The sequence below is a fragment of the Heterodontus francisci genome, chromosome 7 (genome assembly GCF_036365525.1).
Source record: "Heterodontus francisci isolate sHetFra1 chromosome 7, sHetFra1.hap1, whole genome shotgun sequence".
NCBI classification, from domain to species: Eukaryota; Metazoa; Chordata; class Chondrichthyes; order Heterodontiformes; family Heterodontidae; genus Heterodontus; species Heterodontus francisci.
In genome coordinates, this window is record NC_090377.1 from 72,992,268 (window position 1) to 72,998,728 (window position 6,461).

Genomic DNA, 6,461 nt, shown 5'->3' on the forward strand with positions numbered 1-6,461 from the left:
TCACCCTGAAATTGATAGACTGTCACTGTGAGGTTGATTGACCGTTACTGTGAGATTGGTAGACTGTCACTGTGAGATGCGTAGACTGTCACTGTGAGGTTGATAACTGTCACTGTGAGATTGCTATACTGTCACTGTGAGATTAATCAACTATCACTGTGAGATTGGGAGGCTGTCACTTTGAGGTTGATAGACTGTCACTGTGAGATTGATAAACTGTCACTGGGAGGTGGGAGACTGTCACTGTGAGATTGGGAGACTGCCACTGTGAGATTGAAAAACTGTCACTGTGAGGTTGATAGACTGTCACTGTGAGGTTAATAGACTGTCACTGTGAGATTGAAAAACTGTCACTGTGAGGTTGATAAACTGTTACTGTGAGATTGATAGACTGTCACTGTGAGGTTGACAGACTGTCACTGAGAGATTGGTGGACTGTCATTATGAGGTTGTTCGGCTGTCACTGTGAGGTTGAGCGACTGTTACTTTGAGATTGATACAGTGTCAATGTGAGGTTGATAGACTGTCACTGTGAGATGGAGACAGTGTCAATGTGAGGTCGATAAACTGTCACTGTGAGGTTGATAAACTATCATTGTGAGATTGATAGACTGTCCTGGGGCTGATCAAGTATTGATAAGACTTATAGCGTTGATGGCCGTACCCGCTCTCACTTCTCCTCTTGTCTGTTACTAATGAGCCGAATGCAATGTGCCTCTTGAGACTGGACTCTGCCTCTTTGACCACATGGTGCTGCACTAATGACCATGAGCCAGGGCCAGAGACTAAATTGATACTGGTGTTGATTGGTAAGCACCAATAAGAGGATGGATAGGAGTGAAATAACTAGCATCTGGGTTCCCGAACTGTGTTGCATATAGCAGGGAAAGAAGAGGTAACCAACAATGGTTCAGATTTGGTCGAAGGAAGGAAATCAAAGTTAGGAAGGGGAGGCGATGGGGCAAACCTCACTCCCTGGTGTTCCCCAATGTTTCTGAGACTAGTCCATCTGATTTCGAGTGGGATAATGGAATCAAATCCAGGCCTTAGCAACTAAAACTGGGCTTTTGTGGTTACAAAGATGAAATAGTTCTACAGTTGGTTGCAGAGCTAATGAAAATTTCCAGATCATTCATCTAGTTTTGGACCTACATGAAGTGGATTCCACGTTTCACAGCAAAATGCGGACACTGAGTATTTTAGTATTGAAAACAATATTGGTTATTTATGCCTTTCACATTTCTTCTCTGCATACTGAATATTGGCCATGGAAATGTCAATTTCCTCATCTGCTGAACTCTGCGCATTCTCACCTGTACATGTAATATGCAAACTGAACCAAATGGATACAATCTACTCACCACCGATTCATGGTGCGACCCAGACTTTAAGTCCAAAACCCGTCAGTCAAATCGCATAAATGCACAAATTTGGTGCATTTAATTGTAATTTCTTTGCCATTTGATATGAATGAAAACTATTGAAGCAATAAATTAATTAAAGGAAACTAATATAATTGCTGAGAGCATACTGCAAAGCAACGAATGCTAAATGTTACATTCCATGTTAAGTCTGTACTGGAAAGGAGATGTAATGAGTATGTGCACTGCTGAGAAAGCTTGCTCCATTAAGTGAATGGAAAGTATAGAATGTTCATTGAGAAACACTGAAATCTTTGTAACTGAAAAGTTAGTTAGTTAATAGTAGTTCAGGGCAGCACTTCTGTCATACCTCATTGACTCTAGGTTTGATTCTTTGAAGTTCCCAAACATCCTCCTCTTTGCCAGAATGGGTTAGACTTGTGTTTACTCTCAGCTGCACTCAAAATGGTTTGTCCTGTGACAGAATAAGACAACACAGCCTAGATTTTCTAACTGGGTGTCACGCTAACCCTAAATAGAGTGGTGGAAGAATAGGACCTGCCTGACACATAGGCCTAGAATTTCCGCCGCAGGGTGCCCATTTTTCCAGGTGCTAAGTGGCCTCCCAAGCTTCCAAGACAGTAAGCGCATGGCCATTATGAGCCAGACATGCATTGCCACCAAATTGGCAAAATATCAGCGTACAATGCCGGTGTCTAAAAGAGTCATTGGGTACTCTGCATATCCAAATAAGGGGCATAACACAGCAAGACCAGTTTGCTCTGACGCTACTGGTGGCAGTGCCACCTGCACTCAGGAAAAGCTGAGGCCTACATGCAGCCTCAGAGGTAGTTCTTAAAGGGACTGTCTGTTGGGCCACAACCAAGAAGCTAGGTTTTAAAATATACTTATCTGAATATAGAGCCAGGAGGAGTAGCCGTGCAATTAAAGAATGCAGGTCGCTCCCTCCCAGATCATTGGTCAGCAGATTTGTTCTTATAATTAAAATGTTAATTTGTTTGACAGAAAAATAAAAAAGGAACTTGAAGAATATTTTAAAAACACAAACATTTTTAAAATAATTTTAAAGCCTCCTGTGTCAGAGATAATCCAATGTTAGAGCTAGTAAAAGTGTAAAGAACTAACGAGTACATGTACATATGGAGCAGGGTCAAGAAGAGATGAAAATAAGTTGTCTTAAAGGGAAAGTAGATGAATAAAACCTGCAGAAAATGTATAAAGCAAAAGATGAAATAAGCAGAAATGGATGAAAAGGCTTCAACAGCAGATATTTCTAATTGGAGGTGCAGAGGAAGAGGCGGGAGATCATCAAGGTTGAGCTTAGTAAGCTAACGTGATGGACATTCGCACTTGGTCATTAATTCACATTTACTTGAGATTACAGGGCCAATGATGCGGTCCTGGTGAGACTGCTGCTCTTCAAATGCTGTTTGTTACTGCAGTGCAGTGAGGTGATCTCGCACTATACACTAAGTCAGCTTATTAATGCAAATTAGCAGTATTCTTGGTGCATAGCACATGATGACTAAGGGTCAAGGGCCACGTTATTCAGAATCAGCGACTCCTGAAGAGCTGCTGGTTGCCCTTAAAGCTGTTCTACTATTGAAAAGGGATCAAATAGCTGCAGCGTGAAATCAGAACTGTTTATTCAATGAAGTGACTTCAGAGCTACTGCTCCAGGAAATTCTGCAAAGAAGTATCATCCTTTCTGGAGCTAAGGGCCATCCTTCAGTTAAGAGCAGTGCAGAGGTGGCTAAAAGTAAATGGTGTCTCAGCTGTGCACTGAACCTGGCAGAAGATGAGGAAGAATGCTGCTGGTCTAAGGAAGGAGTCAAAGTATATGAGCTCGCATGTTGTCTTACAATGTATTTGAATGGCATTTCACTGCAAGTTTGGCAGAGCATTACAAGGCGAAAGTGCACAGCACTGTAGCAGATGTTCATAATTTCCAAATGCACAGACATGTCCAAGCTTCACCAGGACATTCTATATTACTGCCACCTCCATGTGTTTGCCCTGTAGATCTTAAAATGTTCTCCTACTAAAGAGGGGGAAAAGAGCTTCAGCAAGACAACAGACAGGACTGCTTCATTCTATGAAAGAATTGCTGAGATCCTGTAGAGACGGATGGTCTTTTCCGAGATTGTCACTTTCTTCAGATACTATCTCTAGGTGCCTCCAAAGCATTATGAACTAGAGCTCCAGTGGATAGCATTGTTCCCTTAGCAGTCAATTGGTCAGTCTTCCAGGCCCTTGAAACAATGGTGGTCACAATGATTCCAGTAAAATAAAAGATAACTACCATGGTAGTGGATAGTTATGTGTGTGATTTTACACTCACGGTCACAGATCAGCTACACATTCACGGAGTGGAAGTCCTTTCTATTTATGAAACAGATGGCATTGGAGATGGGTGCATATGGTCACAAATGCATTATCATTGATGCCCTGCACTTTGGAAAATCCAGCCACATCGTAAAAATGCAAGGTTCTTGTGTTGCTGGCTGATTCCACAGGAAGATTTATGAAATAAATGGCCTGGGTAGACAAAGCAACTGCAACTTATAGGATACGTGCATATCAAATTTTGTTATAGAGTCACTCCTATGAAGCACCTTGGGACATTTTACTATGTTAAAGGCACTATATAAATGCAAGTTGTCCTTGCTGTTGTTGATACAGCTGCATAGTGCTGATTCTCCTCCTATTGCTTGGAAGGATCCAACAACTTACAAGTTCAAGGCAGTTTCTTTGTGGCACCCACTGACAGCAGCCCTATCCTGGAAGTGTCATAATCTCCTTGAAAAATCTCAGGTAAATAAATGCAGTCATTTAACACTGCCCTGTGAAGTGCAGTGCTTGAAGGGAATGTGGCTTCGAGAATTAGTGCTGCAGTGTGGTGTTAGTACCCAGATTTTCCTCATCGGCAGGTTTCTGCTTCATCTCATTTTCAATAATTATTCCTGGCTGTCAAGCCTTATGCAAGGAACAAACCTAATCATAAAAATGAAAAATCTGATTAGCAGCTCATAGTGAAAGGGATGGGAACATAGGGTGCATACAAAGTATCAACATTAGCTCAGTGGTAAGCACTATTGCCTCCCAGTCTGAAGTTGAGGGTTTAACTCCCACTGTAGAGACTTGAGGATTAAAATTTAGCAAGATACTTCAGTGCACTACTGAGGGAAGCCACAGTGTCAGAAGTACTGTATTTTGGAGTAGATTTTAAACTAATCTGCCCTCTCAGGTGGAAGTAAAAGATCCATAGTTTGATTCCAAGAGCTGGGAAGTCCTTCTGTTGTCCTGCTCAATATTTATCCTCAACCAGCTCTTCACTAAAACAGATTGTCTAGTCATTTAGTTCACTGCTGTTTACAGAACTTTGTTATGTGCAAATTGGCTGCTCTGTTTGCCTATGTTACAACAGGACCCACATGTCAACAGTATTTGATCAGCTGTGAAGTGCTTTTGGACATTTTGAGGTTATGAATGTACCATTTATGGTACTATGGTTTTCCAGTGAGGACTTCTCTGTTTTTATATTTCAGAAGTTCTAACTTTAAGCTCTCTAGGCAAGTGAAAGATCTCTTACGGGCATCAGGGAAGATCACAGGGCATTTATCAAACTTACACTGCTTAATTGTGACATTTTGACAATTATCACTTATTTAATGCAGAGGGCTTAAAACTTTTGAAATTAGTAAGAATTATTTTATTGCTCTTAAATCTTTTGTAACATAGTTAGTTCTAAATAGGGATATCCAAGCTTTTCAATTGAGGGACCACATTACAATTTTTGTCCTACATAGGGGGCCAGTGAGCAAATTTTGGAAAGATAAAAGCATTAGAAATTTATCTTAGTATTAATCAAAATAACAAAAGATGTGCATTTTTGTGAACAATCTTTAAATGAGAAGTCTAATTTATTAACTTACTTTCTCATCACTATGTTGAATACTAATTTAGTGAGATACCTGCCCGTACACTTAATGTAGCGATGCGGACTATTCCAGATAGATCTCCATCTGTCAGGAGTGATCCTGATCTTGTTTTGATGCATTTCATTCTTCAAAAAAGCTGTTCGCAGTAATATGTGCTGCCAAACAGTGCAATTAATCGAAGGGTTTGTTTTGATAGATTTGGATAAGACACTGAGAGAACATATTGACTATAAAATGTCAGAAGGTCATGCTCTGTGAATGCTTTTTTCATGTCTGTCATCTTGGATCGCAATTAGTTCGAGCTGGAACATGTCATGAGCATCAGTGGCATCAGTGCCTAATGAATCTGCAAACAACTTCAGTTCATCAGAGTGTTTCGTGTGTTATAACCAGGTGAAAAAGGGGTCTAGGGGTTCCCTCTCAGCCTTTTCCTGGTTTGACCGTAACAAGATTTAATTTTTAAAACACTGTGTTTTTAGCTTTCCCTCAGTGAATCCTTGGTCACTGCTCTCTAATTGTAATGGCAAAGAAATCAACCAGACAGGTTTTCTTAGATTTAAACAAGAAATTTGTAAATTTATTAATCTTAAAACTCTAATTCACTTAAAACTACTAAAAATACACAACACGACCACGCCAGGATGCATACGTGATGAACACACATGCAGATAGAGACAGAAAAGGAGAAAGAATCAAGAGGAAAGGTTTGAAGCAATAGCTGGCGTTCATTTACTGTCGTATGAGTTCGATGTAAAGTCTTTGATTGCAGTTAAACCTTGCCGTTTCATTGGGGCCCAGTGCACTCTTTCAAACTTGTTTTGATGGTTTTCTGTCTTCTGGAAATCCAGTTTCAGTCTCTTCTTTTCGTGACAGAGGGAGAGACAGGGAGAGACCTTCCTTCTTGTTTGTCTTCAAATTTCAGTCTGACCTCAAACTGTTCTGTGAACACAATTTAAACCAAACCTGGACCAGCAGGCCGTTCATGTGACTAGCTCTTTTTTTTCGGGACAACTTGCACATTGAGGTTTTGTGGATTCTTTCAATCTTAGTACACATCCTCAGTAGGGGGCTGTAATGCCGACCATTGCACACGCAATGTCTTTTGATCAAAATCCATTTGGTTAATTGAATCAGGGAG